The sequence below is a fragment of the Rousettus aegyptiacus genome, unplaced genomic scaffold, assembly GCF_014176215.1.
Source record: "Rousettus aegyptiacus isolate mRouAeg1 unplaced genomic scaffold, mRouAeg1.p scaffold_m13_p_5, whole genome shotgun sequence".
Classification (NCBI taxonomy): domain Eukaryota; kingdom Metazoa; phylum Chordata; class Mammalia; order Chiroptera; family Pteropodidae; genus Rousettus; species Rousettus aegyptiacus.
In genome coordinates, this window is record NW_023416308.1 from 65,324,187 (window position 1) to 65,346,118 (window position 21,932).

Genomic DNA, 21,932 nt, shown 5'->3' on the forward strand with positions numbered 1-21,932 from the left:
GGGAGCCTCTCTGTGCAATTAATCACGACATTATTTACAGTTTTAAAAAGTTGGAAACAACCTAGAAGTCCAACAAATAGGAAGTAGATTATTTATAGTACACCAGTTTGACAATATACAATTTTTTAGAAAAGCAATGCTGCCAATATAACATTAAGAAATGTTTATGTTACATGGAATAATGTGTTTTCTTATGTAAAATGCAAATGGACATGGAAGAACCTTCAAAGGGGCAGGAGGGTTATAAATGGCTAAATAAAGTACTTTATTGTTTTTGTTATAGCAGCTATTTTTAAAATTAACAGAAAATGGAATCAAAATTTGCATGACCTACTAGTCCTCACCACATAAATACGCTCAAATCTCTTGTCTCGTAAAAAAGCCACCAACTTTTCATCCTACTGTAAATATGCATTATTCTTTCCTTCTCTCAACAACTAAGCTTCTTCAAAGAATTTTTTTAACCTTCTTGCTTTTTGTTTTCTCCCCAATCAATTGAAATCTGCCTTCACCAGATCATTTCTTTGAAACCGTTCACATCAAGGTAAGCAAAAATCACCTCGTTGCCAAAAGCAGTCTTCAATCTCTATCTCAGCATTTGACATTTGGTCTTCCTTAACTTTGCAACTCCCAGCTTTCAGATCTCGATTTCTTTACACTTCTCTTTTCTGGCTCCTGATTCTCTACCCATTCCTTAATTTTACTGTTCCTTCGGCTTCTACACCAATCCCCTTTTCCCCATCATTCCACATTATCTCTTGCTGGACTTTTTCACAGTCAGTATATATTGTCTATGTGCTGGTGACTCTCAAATCTAGCTTTTGTCTCCAGAGTTCATATATTAACTATCATGGCATAACAAATTACCCCAAAACTTAGTGGTTTAAACCGACACACATTTATTGTCTGACAATCGCATAAATCGCATAAAAAAAACAAAAAGCAAGAAGGTTAAAAAAATTCTTTGAAGAAGCTTAGTTGTTGAGAGAAGGAAAGAATAATGCATATTTACAGTAGGATGAAAAGTTGGTGGCTTTTTTACGAGACAAGAGATTTGAGCGTATTTATGTGGGTCAGGAATATGGGCACAATTTTACTGTAGTCTTTGGTTCATGCATAGAGTTTGTACTAGCAAGATCGAATTCAAAAATATTTGTAATCTAATCATGAAAAATCTTCTTGATGGTCTCATACTCTATTGGTCAGAAGTAAATTATTCAGGGAGAGTGTTAAAGAAAGCCTGAATAACAGGAGATGGAAGTCATTGGGGCCATCATAAAGATGTCTATCCTAAGTCTAAACCAGATAACTCAGTTCCCACTTGTATGTAGATATACAAGTCCCATCAACAAGTGCAAAATGCACTAACATGAATACATACCTCTTTCCCATCCCCAGAGCAAGCTCGTTTTCATCCTTTTAGTTAATGACACCAACCCACACTAAGATTCCAAAACAAGAAATCTAGGTATTATCATTGATTTATTCATTCTCAGCTATAATATTCAGTTAGTTATGACCTCCTACCAATTTTAATTTATAAATATCTATTAAATTTGTCTTTCCATACATGTCTGTCATCAGTTATCATAATCTGTAACTTGTGTCACTGCTATAGCCTGCTAACATACTTTCCTACTTCTAGCCTTACCCTCTTCCAATCCTCACCACAGCGATGGTAACAATGTCACACTTCTGCTTAAAATCTTTAATGACTTTCCATAGCTCAGGAATGTTCCAAGGTAGACAGGTTAGTAGTGTGAAAATGTGTATTCAGTAAACCTGTGGTTTTCATAATACAAGCTACAGAAATTTAAACTCAGCAAAATCTTCTTGGCTGGCAGAGATACATGGAAGTTGAGTGACAAATATTATGAGGAGGATAGCTGTCTGAATACTAACCAAACTTATTAATAGGATGTAAGTGCTTCAGTGCGGTGTGTCAAATATGGGGGATATAAAGTTAAAACAGTCATATTTGTAGTGACTGCTACTAATTGCTACTTAAAATGTTATTATTTTAGAAGCTTGAATCCCTTGAAAATATTTCAGTCCTAATGAATAACCTTTCAAGCATTTTCATTTATTAAAAGTTTCCTACCAGTTCTGGGAAACTCAGATCTATTTATTCTAACACTCCAATCTCTCAGAGCCCCTGCCTGCCCACAGGATGACAGTGCAAGAACAGAAAGATGCTTGCGTACAGGTCCTGGCAGAGACAGAGACTTTTACCTGTCAGAACAGAGCTCTACTTCCTCCCCAGACCATATTTGATTCTAGCTGCTTGGAATTTAGACGTGTCATTTTTTGTTTTTAACAGACCTCCTCCTTTTTCTAATCTGGCCATGGGGCAGAGATGACGAAGAGTGAAAATGGCATTTCCTAATCAGTTCTAACATGATTGGTTGTCAAATATTTCTTCAGCTGTTGTCCCCAGAAGGTATTGATGCCAGTTCTGGAATGTTTGCCTGGGAACTGTCTATGCAGAAACAGACCTGGGTGTGGCAACTCTGAGCTGGAGGCCAGACACCTGTGCTTATTTCAATTGATACTGCCCCTGTCTTCAAGATGTAAGTCACTAGATTCCCTAAAATACTCCTCATCCTTAAATTAGTTTAACTGGATCAATTTTCCAGGCCTGGAAAACAGTAGATACTTATTATCCTGACAGCCCCATTCAAAAATGAGATATGAAACATACTGTTTTCATAGGGAAACATGAGAAAAACTATAAAAACCATTAAGACTTGGGTTGGTAGAATTATTTTCCTATTCAAAAGTGAGTAGAGTTTCTGATGCTAGCTGTCGTACTTTGTAGCTGGCAGCTAGCTGAACTAACTTGGTTTCTGCCGAAAACTCTGACCTGTAAAGCCGGTCTTCAAATCTCCTGTATTAAAGAAGAATTTAAAACACTGAAAGACTATTTAAATGTCAAAAATAAAATGTTAAATTAACTGGATTATGAGACACTATGCCTGTGCAAATGGCCATAATAATAGACAGATTAACTACGTTTGAGTGGCAGTATATTGTTTATACCATTATTCAAAATAACCTATCAGATAAATAGAACAGATTTTAACAGCCCATTTTATAGCTATTAAAACTGAGTTTCAGTGAGACCAAAAGCCTGGCTCAGAGTATCTGGAAGAACCAATACTTGAACCCACAGCTTTAGACCTAAGCCTATTCTCTTTCCATTTTCCCACATTTTCTTTCAGTGTTTATTTTCTAAAATATAATGTAGTAGGCATCAAGTTAGTAATTCTTTAACTGTACTGAGAGAGGAGAGGAGGCATCTGAAAAAAAAATGCAAAGGAAAGGGCCTGTAGAAATGACCAACTCAGCAGGTTAAAACTGCTCTCTCCCCACGGTTCTGCCTAGTGCTCTCCAGCTAACATGTTTTCCCATAGCTACCTCCCCCACCTCAAGGACTCTCCAGCTCACATCTGTTGATTTCTAGCTTGCTATCCAACTAATGTTCTTATATCTCCAGCTGTGTAGGAATAACAAGACTGTGTAAAACTGCTTGTTATATTAGAGCTCAGCCTTTGGGTAGGAACCCGCTGAGCAGGTGGCAGCATCAATAAGTGCTGCTCCCTGTTTATAGCCTAGGAGTCCCGTCTCTCTGTTCAAGAATCCTATAATGGTGCTGATAATGCCAAGGTCACAGTTCTGCAAAACGAATGACCTGTAAGACCAGTGGTCTGGAAATTCCTCCCCACTTGCAGCCCCCCACTTGAAGCACCCCCTCCCCATCCTGAGAAAGGGGGCACATGTAAAACCTCAGACAAAGGAATCACACACCCTCTACATGGGCACTGCAAAAGTATATAAACTGTAATAAATCTAAACCAGACCAAGATTGTGCTTTGGGTCTGTTGAATGTCCCATGCTCTTCACCGGCATTAAATTCTCCTTACTGTAACAAAGTTGTCTGAGCGTCTGATTCTTCCATCAGGTGTCGCTTCCTACGACACCTACTGTTGTACCTGACAGAAATTATGCATGACCCTTAGCCAATAAGGACTTAGAGAATTATTTATGTCTTCTTTTGCATGAGTACTTTAACACTACATTTGAAGGTAATTATCCTACCCGTGACTCATTTATTATTATAGAACAGGTATAGACTTGGTTGTCTACCAACATGCCTACAAGAAAATATGTCCAGGTGCCATAAATTAGGATTACTCATGTTCTTTGTTTCTAGAAAACTTATTTTAACTAAGATTCCCACCTCTTTAAGTCCACCATCTTCTAGTTCATACCCTCACATAATTTAATGCTTTGAGATCTCCAAATGAGGTCTGTGTCATGAGGCAAGAACATAGCCGGTCTCCTCGATGTTGAAAAACAACATTAATTTGCTATCTTTAAATTCGATAATAAATCTTGCTTATTCTAATCCTGTGCATATTGTTTCCTATCATCCTTTGTTCTTTTTCTTGGAGAAGGGAGATTAGAATTTGCTAAGAGAAGAGTCAAATGGGATAGTGTTATAAAAATATGCTTGTTGAGCAATACAGGAACTCAGAGGTGAGTTGGTGCGGAATAAAGGGAAGCAGCACTGCAATATTTGGATTCCAATGAAACATGGTGATATGATCTAGGCATTATTAATATTTAAGGGGACGTATTCTACCATGGGTGAATATGATGGCAGGAGCCCTCTGGGTACAAATGCTGGATTAACATGTTTCTAAAATCTGGCAAAAGATTCCCAGTTAGGTAGTGCCTAGATGAAGTAGGTATAGTGTCAGGACCAATAATAAGAAGAATGGGTAGGGCTCTGAGAAGGTATCAAGAAGGCCTGGAGTACAACCTAGGAGTGTGTTCAAGGTTCTAGGGAGGAAGAAAGGCTGTAAGCTTTGGGCCTAGGTTTCACCCCACATACATTAGATTTTGACAATACACAGTAGACTCACATGCTGGTGAGGATGGGGTCATTGGGGAGAATAATTTTGTGCAGGGAAATATTGTAATCAGGTCTTTACTTTGATACCATTTTTATCTGTTAAGGAAATTTGAGAGGAAGGGAAGACTGGAAACAGATCACTTAGAAGGTGGTTATAGCTTCAAAGCATTGCTTGTCTCACCTTTACTCTCATCAGACTTCTCTTTGCAAATATCTATAGGATGGACTACCCTTACCAATCTTTTAACACTTCTTATCTGTTCTGTATCATGCTTCCCTAATAAGATTGTAAACTTCGATGAATTAGATTAATTTAATTGTTTCATAGCACTAGGTTCATAATAAACAATTAGAAAAATACATGAGTGCTGTTCAGTGAAAAATAAGAAGTGTAGCAAATGAAGCGTGGTATGAGTAGAGAAATAGAGGTATAAGATGTTTTATTCAGGGTATAGATATGTCGAAAAGGGAAAGGTTGGTTGATTCCTGTAGCAAGGTATTATGAGGTGGGCACCTTTTTGAATCATAAGTCACACAGATTTTCTTATGTTTAGTGTTTGTAAACTATATTATTTTATATCTATATCATTCAACTTGTTTGTGTGTTTATGTGTTACTTGTAAACAATATATAGTTGGATCCTTTTTTTAAATCCAGCTTTACAATCCCTGAATTTATTAGTGTGTTGAATCCATTTGCACTCAATATAGTTCTTGAGATGGCTAGATTTCAGTCTACCATCTTGGTGTTTCATTTTTATTTGTCCCATCTACTCTAGATGCCTGTCTCATCTGCCTGCTTTGGTTAATCTGATCCTTATTATTGCTTGAGTTACATTCTATACACTATAGTCTTCTAATTCCCCCGCGGTAGAGTGATGCTTCTTCATGATTAGTATGAACCTTGGAGTGCTAGAGAGTATCTTGCCATTTTCCTGTAGATTCAGGTAGACCCTGTGTACCTATCTCATGGGAGGACTGATCTCTTGCAGCACTCCTGCCCTCCTCCAGTGATAGGATGCCATCTCCTGGATCCTAGTACCTGTATGCAGAAGCCTTCTCTCGGTTATCTTTCTTTACCATCAAATTTAGGCCTTGAGCACTTGCTCCATAGGGAGAGTCTGTTTTGTTTCCTATTCTTTGTCCCCAATCTTTCTTGTGAGTTCTCAGTGAAGGCCCTGGGAAAGAGTTTGTTAGATGATGTGGAGGTCTTTGTGTCTCAGCATTTAAAAATTAAAAGTCCATCTATATTTTTCTTACCCACATCTATAGCAGCTTCCTCCTCCTCTCACTGCTCTGCCAGAGGTAAGCCCTGTCTCTCACCAGAGAGGCTTGTTAACTGTTGCAGTTCCTTAGGTTACCTTGTGTCCTCAGTTTTCTAGTGGAAAAAAAAATTATGGTTGTGTATATTATTCACCTTATTCTCATTATTAGAGTGGAAGCAACATTCTCCTCTGACTTTTTACATCCTAAGAAAGTGTAGAACTTAGATGACACATTTTCCATACTTAGCACAACTGCTGGCACATAATTGGTGCTCAAAATATATTTGTTGGTTGAACAATATGAATAGTCTAAGATAATTATATATTTTTAATTTGTTTAGCTTCATCTGTGCTCAGATATTGTTTTGGAGAGAAACAGTGAAATAAACTCTAAAAAATACTACATCACAAGTGAACAGAGACTCATGGTCATGGACAATAGACTAGTGGTTACCAGAGGGGAGGAGGGAGGAGGGAGGTAGTCAGGGTAAAAGGGGTCAAATATGTGGTGACAGAAAGAAATCTAACTACGGGAGGTAAACACACAGTGTAAATATATATATGCCTTACTGTTAAAATGTACAGCTAAAATTTATCGGATTTTGTTAACCAATGTCACCATAAAAAATAAATTTAAAAAAGAATAACCAAGAAAAGAAAAAAGTGGGGAGGATAGATGAAAAGAAATTGGTAAACATTCAAAATTATTGAAGTTGAGTGTTGGTAATCTTAACTTCAGATTTTGTTTGGAATATTTTCTGTATTAAATTTTTTAAGGAAAAAGTACTCCATTATACATATAAAAATAAAATAAATAGACCAAAAAAAAATGCTCCATCATGTTATGTACTTAGATGTGTTGATGAAGAGGAAAAGGAGAATTTCTGTTGTGCTGAATATTAGTAAATAAGGGCAAAGAAGGAGTATACCTTCTATAAAACAGGCAGGTTTTTGTGATAATAAAAGGTCCTCTGGGATAACCTAACCTAAACACAACTACAAAATCTAATAAAGAGCAAAAATGCTAGTATCTCCATAGTTACTTTGTCGTGGGTGATAAACCTCTCTGCCTTTGCCAGAGAGGTCCTTGCCTCATGCACACTCAGGAAGACATCCTTATGCTTTATTTCTGGGTCTTGACAGTGAATCTGTGGGGTATAATTGCTATGTACACCTCATATTGAACTTTAATAACTGCACATTCTGAAGTGTGAAGGATGGAGACATATTTAGATAGAGGTCATCTAGTTATATAATGGAGTAATATTCCATATAATAACATCTAGAAGTATAGTTAGGGGCAGTAACCAAACGCTGTGTAGTTTATCCAGGTCAGCAGCCTCACCTCTGAAAACAGGCTGGTTGCCAAGGAGGGAAAAGATGGACTTCTTTCTTCGTGTGACCAAAACAGCAAGACCTTCATGTTCTGTAAAAGCAAAGGTGCATTAAAATACCATGAAACAGACCTGGGTTACTAGAAATAAAAAATCTATTTCTTATTACCCTGAATCTATAACTTACTTGTAGAAATGGACCGTGAGCAGACTTTGTAAGGAACTAGAACATAAAAACAAATTACTAAAAAAAAAAAAAAAAAAATACAAAGAACGAAAGAGAATCCTGAGTTACATGAAAGGAAACCAAAGAACATTCACGTTGTCAGGAACTGAATTTATTTAAATACAATATATAAAGGAAAATTAGTCACTAATGTGTGCAGGCATATATATTTATATGTATTTATGTATGTATACATGTATACACATATACGTATATATATATATACGTGTGTGTTGGTGTGTGTGTGTGTGAGAGAGAGAGGGAGAGAGGGAGAGACGATAAAGGAAAAATTGAGAAGTGAGGGCCAATTGCTAATAAAAATTAGAAGCTTTTATCACCAATTTACAAATGGAAACTGGGGCTGTGTCTGGAAGGAAGATGAAATGTCGTGAGTTGATGAAGCTCTCTTCCCGTTGCAGCTGTTAGGGTGTGGAGTTTTTAACACAGATATACTGCCTTTGCATTCCTGTGCTTCAGAGACATCTAAACTCAGGCCTCATGTTTCCCTCTGGAGCTCCCTCTCAGTCTGATTGTGGAAATGCTGTGGATTGGGAAATAAAATAAATTATATATATGGTTTAATTAAAATGACAATAACAACATCATATGTATTATCAAGCAAAAGTATTTTTTGGGGGCCTAAAAATTTTCTTATGGGAGCCTAGGAGGAATTATTATGGAATGTTCTACATTCTAAAGACTGTGTTTGTTTTCAGTACATTTTAAGTGGAATATTTTTCACCCTTCTGAGTAGGGCAGACGAAAGCTTTAATTAAACAAATGTCACATGGGAACTCTTGCCCCCAAAGCCTTTATTGGCCCTAATTAGCAGATGCAGCTGTAGACTCTATCAATATTAGATGGTCTGTTTATTGTGTCCATTTATATCCCACTCATCAGGGAGCATGCGGAAGGCACCCCAGAATTATCAGCTTTAATTAAAATTAGCTCAATTGGTGGAGAAAATATCCCATGCAAAAATGGGTCAGGTAAAAGAAGAAGATAAAAAATAAAAGAAACGTACTGGAAATATTACAAAGGTTTCTTTGGGAAAACTAAAGGAGGATCATTGATGATCTGACTGTCAGCAACTGCCTGAGAAAAGTGTGGGCATTTCAGGGCCAGGCTGAATTATACACATAGGGAAGCCACTGAGTCAGAATTTTTCCCTCTCCCATTCAGGCAGGGTTCCTGAGTGACTGCCAAGGCTGTGCTTTGTTTCATTCTAAGTGAACTGGAAAAGAATTGTGGCACATTGATGTAGACATATTAATTGAATTCATCATTTAAGGAATTCTGTAAAGCTAGATCTAAAAGCTCCTAGAAAGTTATTTTATGTAACTCAAATATAATATTTAACAAAATTACTGTTACTTATTCGATTTCTGCTGTGTTTTTATGTATTATTCTTATCCTAACAAAGCGCTAGTATTTTGCATTTTCCAGATTAAATAAGTGAGGCTTAAAAATATAGAACCCTTTACAAATGTCATAAGTAGTTTTCAATAGAACCAGGATCTGATCTTCTGTTTGATCCCCAAACCCAAACACATTTCTCTATATTATAGGACTTTATTTATATCAGTCAAAATAATTTACTATTTTGGCCAATAGCTCGTTAACGTGAATAAATGAGCTGTAGCCTTGAAGACCAACACACTTGAATTTAAGCCCTTTTCCATTTTCTTAACTTCCCTAAACCTCAGATTCCTCATTCTTCAGATCAGAATAATAAATACTTTTTGAAAATTGGACTATAGGAGATAATATTTCATAAGTGTTTATGAAAACATTTTGGCTCATGGAAAATGTTTGATAAATACTATTTTGCATCCTATTCACACATTCCACCATGTCCTTGTGTGGGATACTTTGAAGCAGAGGGTTCTTCATATCTCTTTGGAGTGTCTTTGGGTTTACTAACACAAAAGTCCTTCGAAAGGAAAAGAAGTATTGATTGTCACCCTTACTGCTCTACAGAAATATAAGCCTCTTTTATTCTCTTTCTCAAGGAAACAATTGCTTGAGGTGTGTCTCTTCAGTATAAAAATTGTGAAATTTGGAAGAAACAATGATAATACAATAATGAGAAAGTTTTAACTCTTTACAATAGGCTTTTCAAACTTTTTCAGTGACACCCCCTAAAAGGCACAGCAGAATGACTTGTCTCTATGTGGTTTGAATGCTCTAATACAAATTTAAATCTTCCTTTCAGCTATAGTTAAAGGATATAGTTTTATCTTTAAAATAGTGCAATTTTGTGATCCTTAATGTACATGCTCTTTAAATTGAAAATCATTACATTATTAAGCCTACTCCCCTTCACCCCACCTTTGAAGTCATCGAATCACACCCACACTCCAGAAGATGTGCTTTCTTTATCTTGTGTCTCCTCACACCTCACTGAAACATCCCTTGGAAGTCTTGAGGAAATCTGATATTCCAGCCCAAGAAGTAACAAGTTTAGAAAGTATTTCAACCTAACTAGAAATAAGCCAAATAATGATTTTTTTTGCCTTCTAGGAATTATTTCTGAGGTGAATGTCATGAAAATAAGTTCTTTTTTGGCATCAGACCTAACATTTTGAGAGCAGTCCCCAGGAGGGCAATCTCTAGGTGAGGACAACAGAAAGAAAAAAGAAAAGAAAAAAAGACTTAGGTTCTATGCCAACTATGCAGTTTCTTTTAAGTGTTGCTGTTAGTCTATTAGAATAGTAAGCATTAAATACTTCAGTTAACTTACTATTCAAATGAAAGCAAATTTTAATAAGAAATAATGACATGTCATAGTCTGGGGTCTTCCGGTACTGTAGCCTATTCCATTTCCAGGTTTACTACAAAATGGATCCCAGGGTATGTTGTTCAGACCCTTTCATTCAGGCTTGGAACTCTCAGTACCCCAGTTTCCCATCCACACTGAATGTTGCCTGATTAGGGCTCTCAGCTAAGTCCCTCTCCAAAAATTGCCCCCTAAGGGCACCATCTGGCCCAAGGTTATCCCTGCCTCCCTTGACACAATCAAGGACATTCCGGAAGGGCCATCCCAGCTCCAGGCAGACTGGTTCTGTATTGCTGCATGCAAGTCAGCTCTCCATATGCAGCCCTATTCCCTCATCCCTTTGAAGGTGCTATTCCTACAAACAAGTGTTCACCCTAGAGTCTGTTTACTGAAGAACCCGGCCTATGGCATTTTGCACACTAGCAAGGTAATGCCGTCAAATCTTCCTACGCAGAGATTTCTCAAGATTTCTCATTAGATACCACCTCTGGATTAAAATGTGAAAATAAAATAATAACTTTGTGACTCTGAAACATCATTGGTATGTGTATAGGTAACTATAGTCAGCAAAGTATTATTTATAATTCAGTTAGTTTTAGTGAGAAATCTATTATGCTTTGGGCACAAAGCTGTTTGAATTTAGTCTTATTTGATTTTCCCAACAATCATATGGTAAAAGTATTACACGTGGTTAGGAAATGAAACTGAGATGCATTCACTTGGTTAAAGTAATAGTGTTAGTACATTGTGAAGTGGGAATTTAAACCCAGATCTCTCTCTCCAGTTTTAGTAGCTCTGAACCTTCGTGCTGTTCACAGATCTTCCAACTCTGCTTTCTGAGCTCATGGCAGAATGGCACTTTCCCACCCTCCCCATATTGAGCATGGCCATGCTAATTGCTTTGGCTAATGAAATGGGAGAAGAGCTGGTAATGTTTTGCGTTACTTCCCTCCCCTGCCACAGGGAGCAGTGACGTTCCAGATGACAGTGGCTCTGCCAGTTTGTGTCCCTGAGTGAAGACAACATGGAACAGAACCCCCAGCACAACTCAAAATGGGCATGGAGCGTAAGTGAGAAGGAGTCTGAGCTGTTTTAAGTCACTGTTCTCCAGTGTTGTTTGCTATCACCACATAGCCTAACTTATATAATTAATACATAAATTATGACTAAGAAACAGATTTTTTAACTAATATACATTAGTAGAGCATTGCCATTTTGCTAAAATTGAAATATTCTTAACACTAGGATTTATTTTATAATGTAATGAAGTAAAAGAGTTGGGGTTTTGCAACCATGTAGATATAATTTAATTTGAATTGTTTAATGACCTTGAGTTTTAATTTCTCTTTCTCAGTCCCCATTTACTCATCTATAAAATAAGGCTAATGATATTTTTTTATAACATTGATATGATGGTTTTATAAAATAAGGCCTGCAAAGCTTTTAGCAAATTGCCTGACACATAGATGATACCAAATAAGCATTTTACAGAAAGTGGTCCTCTGACCCCCTGGATCTGAAAGTCATTGTTAAAAATAGATTCCTGAGGCCCATGCCAGGCCTATTGAATTAGAATCTCAGGATGTGATATACATTTTTAGCATAATATCACTTAAATGTGGAATATAAACCTAAAAGCAACAATGAACAGGACAAACATTTTTAACAAACTCCTTTAGCAAGTTTTTAATGAGATTCGAAAGTTATTGTACTAAAAAAATATTAAATATTTCTGTCATATATGTGATATATATGTGTACACACACACACACACACACACACACACACAGTTCAGACAGCCAAAAGCCTTCAACAAAATTCTCGAAATGATCTTAGAATCATCAACGGAAGTATCACTCACTGCACTATAGATGCATCAAACTGAGCTCAACAGAGGATTTGGGAGAATGCAATGTACACTTCACTGAAATAACACCTAAAAGAAGAACCTTCATGAATCTTTGTATCTCTAAGTATCACATGAACAGTACAGTCTGACTAAAGTGATCTTAGCTGTTGAAAATGGAGGGATGGGGGCATCTGGTACTTGAAGACTGGCTGAAATCAGATGCCTGTGAAATTAGGGTCATGCCCAATAAAATCAAAGCAAGAAAACTCATAAGAGTAAACTATCAGAAACTCATATGAGTAAACAATTATAACTCCTGAAGTTTTCTGGTAGAATTCTAGGCCAGAGATTTTTATTTGTGTTGCTTTGAGCAACAGAGATGCCGTGGATGCCTGTGGGGCTTTTTAGCAGTGGTGAGTATCTTTCGAGCTCTGTGTTACGCTTCCAACCCTCTTATCACCAAGTCACTTTTTCTACTTCTCCTCTTTTCCTGAGTTTATGTTTATATATGCCTATGAATTTGTAGGCCAAAAAAGGAAAGTTGAAAATAATCAAGGAAGAAGAGGCCGACTCTAGTTCCAGTAAAGCAATTAGGCTTTCTTGTTCAAAAACAGGAGAGTAAAGAGCACTTTCAAGCTTTTAGTTTTGTGGATTGTGGATGCAGGTGGTTAACTCATACCAACTAGGACCTTGAAGAAAAGAGCAAGAGAGTGCAGGTCAGTGCTAATTATCATGGCCTGAGACCACCATGCGAAAAAGCACTGAGGCTCAGTTTAACTTTAAGGGCCTGGAGTCCACTGAGAGCCATCATCCTCAGTGACAAGGACACTTTACTACAGTTTAGAGCAGAAGAGTTAGGGGGACCACTACTCCTTCAAGACATTACACAGCCACAAGGAGCAAAGACACCAGCAACACACACAATGACCTTGCTTCTTCCCTGTTTAAGATCGTGATGCCTGGTAGACCCCATTTCAGGTCTGTATAAGCCCCGTCTCCCTCTTGCACTGCCAGTGTAGTGTTCTTGTGTCATAAAAGGGAAGAGAAAAAGGAACCCACAGCGACAATCCGCCAAATAACTGATATTGGATTCCCTACAAATTTAGGTAAGTGGAAGAGTCTTCAGTGATCTTGAATAAAACTGAGAAATTTAAAGAAACATGATATCACTTCCACTTTGAATATTGAGAAGTTTGAACTTCTAATTTCACACTTGCCTGAGTTAAACTGGAATTAGCTGGCAGACCCGCATGCTTTGATTTCTGCCAGACATTGAAACTGAGTAACATTGGTTGTTTTATAATAACATTGATGGGGTGCTACAGGAACTTAACTCTTATTGATATCAACAAGCCTATGGTAAAAAATGTTTTGCTTAAAGTCTCAGAACCTGTCGACAGCGTTAGTGAGGGCCTACTGTATAAATGTAAGGCAAGGCTGCAGCATTCTGACTTGGCATTGCTTAAGGGAAGAATTGCTACAATTGTCATTTGTCCAACCCAGAGAATATGGAAAAATAGAAATCAGGCTCAAGTTTGCCTTCACTTCCTTCCTTCTGATGCCTTTTCAGACGCCAAATCCAAAACTGCAGAGAAGTCTTCTATTGCTTTTACCACTGTGAGTGAACTGGATTATCATTTGGAATTACATCCAGTTATTATTAGAGTTCGAGCATATCAATTGTGCTTTATTCTTTCATGCCTACCTCCTGGAACAGATGCTGTCTACTGTCCCATCCTTTACCCTCACCCCTCCCTGACACTCCCTTTCTAGTACACGCCTATGCAGTTCTACCAAAAGCCCCTTAGGTTGTCATCTGAGTTCATTCTTTAGGCTCCAGATTCCAGCAGGCCAGAAGTCAGGACTTGAAGCACCAGGAAGCAGCCCTAAGCCAAAAAGAGATGGGTATAAGATGATAAATGTACATCTTTCTTGCCCATGGGGACCAGAGGTGAATAACTCTGTGCCATGTTCTACCTTATTCCTTGAGTTCCTGTTGGGAATGAGCTCTAGTTGCCCTCAATATTAATTTGCTTGATACTGTAAACTTTCCTGGCATTTTTCTATTTCCTGTTTCCTGGTCTGACTTTTCTATCGGTGTTTCTTGGGATAAACTCTCAAATATCCTATTTGCACATAAATATTTGTCTAAGTGGTATCTTCAGAGAATATTTAACCAAAAACACTTCCGTGGAATAGGAAAGGGATGTGATGAATATTTAATGGATGATTAGGATGGGAATGTAAAGAGATTTAATGTAGCCATAAGGTGATGTTGGGTTGTCTCACCGAAGGAGGCTGTCAGCTCTGCTCAAAGAGGACTCTCACTAGGGGCTATTTGTTGTCTTGCTGAATTCTCCCCAATCTGAGAATTTGCCAATCTTGTCAGCACAAAGACCAGATTCATCCCTAGGCAGGGTCATAGTGAAAAAGTTCATAGAACAAAGATACAAAATTCAAATATCAGTTTATGAATTTCCATAAAAAGTAATAGCCACAGGGACTGGAATACTCAGCCACCAACTGCCCACTGCGCACCGTTGCTAGAGGCTGATGTACAGGGAATTCCAAGTAAGCAGCAGAGGTTGTATGTAATCAGGGTAAGGGAAGCCAGAGGCACCCAAGGTCTAAAAGGATTAGTTTTAGACACCCTGACACCCATATCTGGGAGTAAGGACAATAGTGCCTAGGAAAATAGAAATCTAACACTCCTTGGCAAAAAATTCCCCCAACCTTCCAATTGGGGGTTCCCTCATATATAAGACAAATGCTTATATGTGGAATGCTTCTGAGCTTCTCAATCTCTCCTTTGGAGCCTCACATTCTTTCTTTAAATGTTAATAAATTCAAGCCGACAGAAACCAGTTCTGCTGGACTGTAAATTATTCAGAATTGTTCAGTGATTTTGCATATGTCAGCCTTAATTTTAATTTCCAAGGGACAAACTCATTTCCCTAGTATTTAGTTTTGGAATGGCTAATAAACTACAGTGCGCACTTAGTAATGCCACCTCCCATATCCAGGCTGCATTTCATTGGTTCTCGCAACTAGTCTTTGAAGTAGGCCTTGTTATCGTTATTTTGCTCATAAAAAGGGAGAGGTTCAGGTGAGCCAGGTAATTGTCATGCCACTCAAAGGTTCTGGTATCAAGCTTCTATTTAAGAGTTGACAAGAAGAAAGACTTTCACTGCTAGAACAAAGTTTGACACCTCCTGAGGGTCTGTCGAGCTCTAAGAGCGAATGAGTCTTTAATGCACCTGACTTTGTTAACCCAAAGAATTGAGACCTTTTTCTAAATTATTCTGACAAAAATTATTCCTCTTGGTTCTTCAGGGACGAGAAATGTCTGAGTTATCTTTCTAATTGCCTCACTTCTTACTTCACTGATCTTAGTTAGGATCGTGTTATTCATTCACGTTGCTCACCAAGTCTCTTTCCTGATGCACGTTGGGTCTGATATCGATGTTTCACAGGGATCGAGAGCGACTTTCCAGAGGCTGTAAAAGATCGAATTACCTTTACTGACCCTGTCCAGAAGCAACAGCAAATAGTGTTATAATTAACTGAGTTTGGCTATAAGTGGGAAACGTGGTTGATTTTTATTACGCAAGAAGAAAGGCGAGCTCGGTAAGCTGATGGGTAACTTATTTAGCATTCTGAAGTTTGTTCTGTGCTTCTATATCTCCCTTTTTCTCCTTCCTTTCCTGCTTCCTTTTTTTTTTCTTTCACTCTTCCTAATTTCAAAATGTTGATTCTTCTAATCATGAAATTAAATAGATGATCATCAAAGAACATTTTTGAGAATACAGAAAAATGAAAAGATATAAAATAACCACTTTTTACTATTTAGAAATGACTACACTTAACTATGTAGGGGTGCAAGTATGTACATATATGTCACATAAACTATTTTTTTTGAGAGATTCCTGCTCTTTCAGTCTCCTTTTCCCAGAAGAGGTGAATTTAGGCAGGTCAGGAGGAGACAGTCAGGTGAAGAAAGACAAGCATTTGTTCAAAGACTGTGAAGAATGAAGACAGGGGACCAAGAGGAAAGCAAGCAGTGCAGTAGGGCTGGAGAATGACATGCTGGGAAAGGAGTGGTCAGAAGGTGAGCAGGGCCCAGATAAATGTGAGCCCCGAATGCCAACCTGAGGAATGTAGATTCCAAAAGGAAGGCCACAAGGAAATGTTTAAGTGGTACAGTAACATGATGAGAGCTCTAGAGCAGTGCCTGGCACATAGCAGGAGCTCAGTAAATATTTATTGAATGAGTAAATAGAAGACTAAATGACAGTCATGGAGAAGTTGAGGGGCAATAAAGTGAGCCTGAGTCAGGAAGCCAATGAGGAAATTAATTTCATAAATTACTAAGGGTCTGAACTAAGGTTCTGGGAATGGAGATAACAGAGGTAGAATGAATAACAGGGAAGTTAAATAAGGTTTCTCTCTCTCACCAAATGCTCTCCCTACCCCCTTGCCAGTTACCTGTGCTTGATGCCCCATGCTACTCTATTATCCCACTTCTCAGATTAAATTGAAACTTTGGTTGAATTGACTATTAGATGAATTGGTGATTAACTTAACATAAAGAGACCACTGGTGGCTTTAACACACATATACATGAGATAAATTTCTATCTTCCAGACATATACTTTATTAAATTCCTGAATATCTGAGCTATCTGTCAGGTTCATTCTTGAGCTAGAAATACTCTTATACAGTAGAATTTGGAAAGTTTAAGCAAAAAAAAAAAAAAAAATCTTTGTGTAATACAGATTTTAAAACTATTCTTAAACATTTCAAACTACAAGATTATGTCACTCCCTGTGGCTGATGAGAGTACTATGAGCAAAGTCTAAGGGCACAAGAATTTGTGGGAATAAGTTTGTAATGCAGAATTCTCTAAACTATTTAGGCGGTTCACATCTTTTTGTTTTGTTCTGTTTTGATGGTTCTGTATTATATATTTTAGACAAAATATGATTTTATATTTTATGATTTCAGGAATAATATGGCTAAGTAACTTAATTAAGAAAATAGTACAGATAATACTCTAATAAGGCAAAAATTATGGATACATGAATATTAGGAAACAATCGCTATTCTCAAATGCAAGGAGTAAGAATGACTGACCCTTCCTGTATTTTTTCATTAATTACAGTTAAATTTTCACATTGAGCCTATAACAAAGGCATTTTGGAGATGAGGAGGTTGAGGAGCAAAAATTTGGGGTAAACTTCTTAAGGTCAAATGACTAATAAATAATGAAGCTGAAATTTCTACACAAATCTTATAAACCAAAGGTCCAAATTTTTCCCATAACATATCCTGCCTTCTCACCAACTAATCTTGTGGAATTCCCAGAATTTGGAGATGTAAATGCTAAAGCTGAAGTGAAAAAAAAAAATTGACCTGAAAAAAAACCCAGAACTAAATATATAGGAATAGAAACAACAATTAATAAGAAGAATCTTTTAAATCTACATCGTACTTCACTGTTTACAAGCCCTGTCAAATATAGCATCTTCTTAACACAACCACATGATGTGGAGATACAGGCCAGGGTTTTAGTCTCATTATAGATGAAGAAACAGAATTTTCTCAGGAAAATTACACAGATTTACCCAAAGTCACACACTAATTTAAGGCAGGATTCCCTTTAGGAGTTTACGGCAGGATTCTTCTAAGAAGCAGAATCTAGGATTCCTGGTTTCTGACACTGTGTGTCTTTCCTATGTACTGAGCAGCCTCCAAGTGGCTTCTACTGCACTAGAAGGCTGGGCTGCAAACCTTCTTGGGGCAGCCTTCCCAGACAGACTCTATAACCAAGGAGAGCAGGACAGGGGGTTTGCATACAAGCTACACTGGGCCTCATAGTAGGTTTTTGGTTGGCAAAATTTCAACATCTTATCTATTATTGGCATATGCCCTTTCATCTATTGATCCATTTATTATTATTATTATTATTATTATTATTAATCCTCTTCCTCCTCTTCACATCATCATCAACATCACCATTACCACTGCGACTGAAAAGCTACTTTGTGGAGATACTGTGCTAGGATATTGCTATAAAGTCAAGTAAGACTGAGTCTCTGCTTTTAAGGATCTCACACAGACAATGGTTGAGTGGTAACCTGAAAGAAGGTAGAGAGGGGGAAGGTACATAAGGATTAAGGGGGTCAAATATATTGTGATGGAAGGAAATTTAACTTTGGGTAGTGAACACGCAGTACAATATATTTGTGATATATAATTGAATTGTACACTTGAACCCTATATAATTTTATAAACCAATGTCACCCAATAGATTTAATATGAAAATAAAATAAAATAAAATGACTTCTGTAAAAAAAAGGATCTCACAGTCCACTAGAAGAGATATATATAAATGAATAATTATATTATAAGATGGAGAGTCTAAAACAATGGTAGAAAAATATTACTGAGTTAAGGATAAGGCAGGCCACTAATTGGAAGGCCAGAAAGGATCTAGGGAAGGCTCCATAGACAAGGAGTCACCTGAAGGATTAGTAATTTGGAATGAGGAAGTAGAAAGGGCTTTTCGGAAGTGAGGCTTGTACTAATGCATGGAATTACTGAACAGTTTGGTATGTTCTGAAAAATGCATGTGCTTCCAAATTACTGGAGTATAAAGTATAGAAGTTGGCAGGGGAGGGTGGGCAGAGATAGTCCCGAGTCAAAAGAGATCTCCCAGCAATAGAATATGCAAGAGAAGGAGGGCTGAGTCTAGAGGTGCAAAGTTCAGTTTGAATGTGCATTATTAGGAAAAGCAATGTTGGGGGTGGGTGGGAAAGAAAGAAGGAGAGAGAAATATCAGGGCTCTAGATTCTGAGAATGAAAACACAGGGGAAAAAAGGAGTCTCAGACCTGTCAATAAGTGGTAAGATAAATTGCTGGTTCTTTCAAGATTCTCAGTTCCTTTTACATTAACTTCTTTCTAGTCTACTTAATGTTCTTCCTGTAAACAAAATTTTAAAGTAATGTAATTACATTTTGAAAAAGAAAAAGAGATACACACACACACACACACACACACACCACCTATGATCCTGTTTTTTTATAATGTTCAGTTCTGGTAACAAGTTTGTGTGGCTTTTTGTTTGTTTGTTTTTTATTTGTTTGTTTTTGTTTGTTTTTGTTTTTTTTGTTTTGATCTTTTTCTTATATTGGTTGCTAAAAATTTTAAACTGAGAGAAAATAATTCTTCATAATTTACTTCTATTAGAGCAATTAATCATTTAGTTCTTTAAAAAGAAAAAAGGAAAGAGGTAAGTAACAGAGGAACTAAAAGAAATCAGTGACACTGACTGTGCCCACTCTGGCTCAGTGCACGTCAAGTCCCTGAGATTACCCCGTGGGATGGATATGACTCATGATATTAGTAGTAATATTTAGTCAATGATTTCACAGTATGGAACTCATTTCTTTATTTGATGTTCTTAAAGGAGAAGCTAAGGGGTCAGATTTCAGTGCACCCTTAAAATAAGCAGATCGTGCACTGCAGCAGTATTGCTTCTCCTGGGCTCACCTTTCATCTCGTCATCACAGTTTGGGGGCCCCTCCCTCTCCAGCTTAGGTCCCTAGGTAGGGACATCGGAAGCCAAGATTTTATTCTTACTGGCTTGATTATTTTTAAAGCCTACTTACTAAAAATAAGGACATGATTATAGTCTCAAATGCTTGACCTTGCTTAGTGAGACACAGCTTAGTAATGTTAGGAACTCATACAATCTCACGTTCAGAATTTGCTGACCAAAGTAAGTATATTAGGTTTGCTTTCTTATTCTGGAATATACCCTGCATAAAAAACTTGACATTTGTTCTGGTTTTTTTCTCTCTCAGAAGAGAAGCATTTATAAAAAAAATAAAGTATATTTTAAAAAAGAATAGATATATATTTATAGTATACTTTTAAAAATTTATTATACCATAAGCATTTTTTATTTTTACCTATTTTACACTTATATTTATATGTGTATATTTATATATATCCATTCAGATGGCTATATATTGTTTCATAATTTTCTCTATTTATTGTTCTCCACCTGTATGACCTTTATTTGGCTTCCAGTTTTTCACTATTGTAAATAAACCTGTATGTGCAAGTAGTTTTTTCCGTGGTTTATTTTCTTAGCTTTAAGTCCAAGGAAACAAATAATGAACCTAAGTATGTAGAGATTTAGAGCTCAGATTTTGGAGCCAAATATATCAAATACAAAATTCCAATTCTGACATTTACTGGTGACACAATTTATTTTTGTTGTTCTTGACATTTTCTTCTGAAATACTGGGATAATATTACCTAACTCACAGATTTGGTCGTAACAAACAAGTATAATAATTCCTATATGTGGCAATTTAAATAGTACCTGGAATAAGTAAATGCTTTTGTTATTATCTACCCTTTGATTTTGCTAGATTGTGAAAGTGCCTCTCAAATATTTTTAGCAATATGGAATGACATTAACAATGTGGGAGCACCAGCCTGCTTTGGATGTTATCCTTTCCGTAAATGTTATAGGCAGTTTTCAGAAGCCTAATTAATCCTTACAGATGGAGTACCACTGCTTATAGTGGCTACTACATATTATGTGTAAATATAATAACGACACAAAGACTCTCTATCGGAAGACCAGATCACTTCAGCTATAGAGATAAAGAGATATTCTCACTTTAGTTTTTTTTTTTTTAAATGTGAATGTATTTGGGAGGAATGAAGCAGCATAGAAATAGCAACCATTTTTTGAACGCTGCTGTGTATATGCCAAAGATTCCCAATATCACAACCATCCCTGCCTATTGTGTTATTTCTGTTTCTCAGCTCACTGTACGTCATTGTGGTTTATGTGTCATATTCTCCTTTAGAACAGAGGCATTATAGAATAAGGACACTGGGAAAAGGGACATGATGGAATTGAAGGGGCGACTACCAATGATAAACTGTCGTGATCAATTTTATCCTTCAATCATCTGAAACCAAATCCCCATAGCTCCTTGTTCTGATTGTGCTCATTAAACAAAGCGGACTGCCCCATTTTACCTAATGAAAACCGTGGGCAGGAAACTTGCCTCTGAGACCACACAATATATTAGTGGAAAAGCTACAGACAGTTCTTTCCACTTAGTCTTCTCAAATCCCTTTCTATAGTAGATTCAGACCGGTGATACAGGCCTCTTTGATGACCTAGTAAGAAGCAGCTTGGATACCTTCATTCTCATGCTCACTGTTACAGACACTGACTGTGAAGCTCACTTCCTCCGCAGGAAAGTATCCCCCAGAACACGAACTAATTAATACTATGGAGTACTACGTTGTCTTGTCATAGAGGAGACTGGTCAGGCATATCTTTTTTTTTTTAATTGAAGCTGTACCTCTTTTCCATTCATAACCCTGGGGGCAAAACAATTACTGTAGCAAATGCAAAGACCTAGGGCACTACAGACTCTGGGTGCTGACTTTGTTAACTACTAATTCAATGTGTAACCTAAGCTAGTCTCTTCCTTCACTGGCCCTCAGATTCCTCCTCTGTGAAAATGA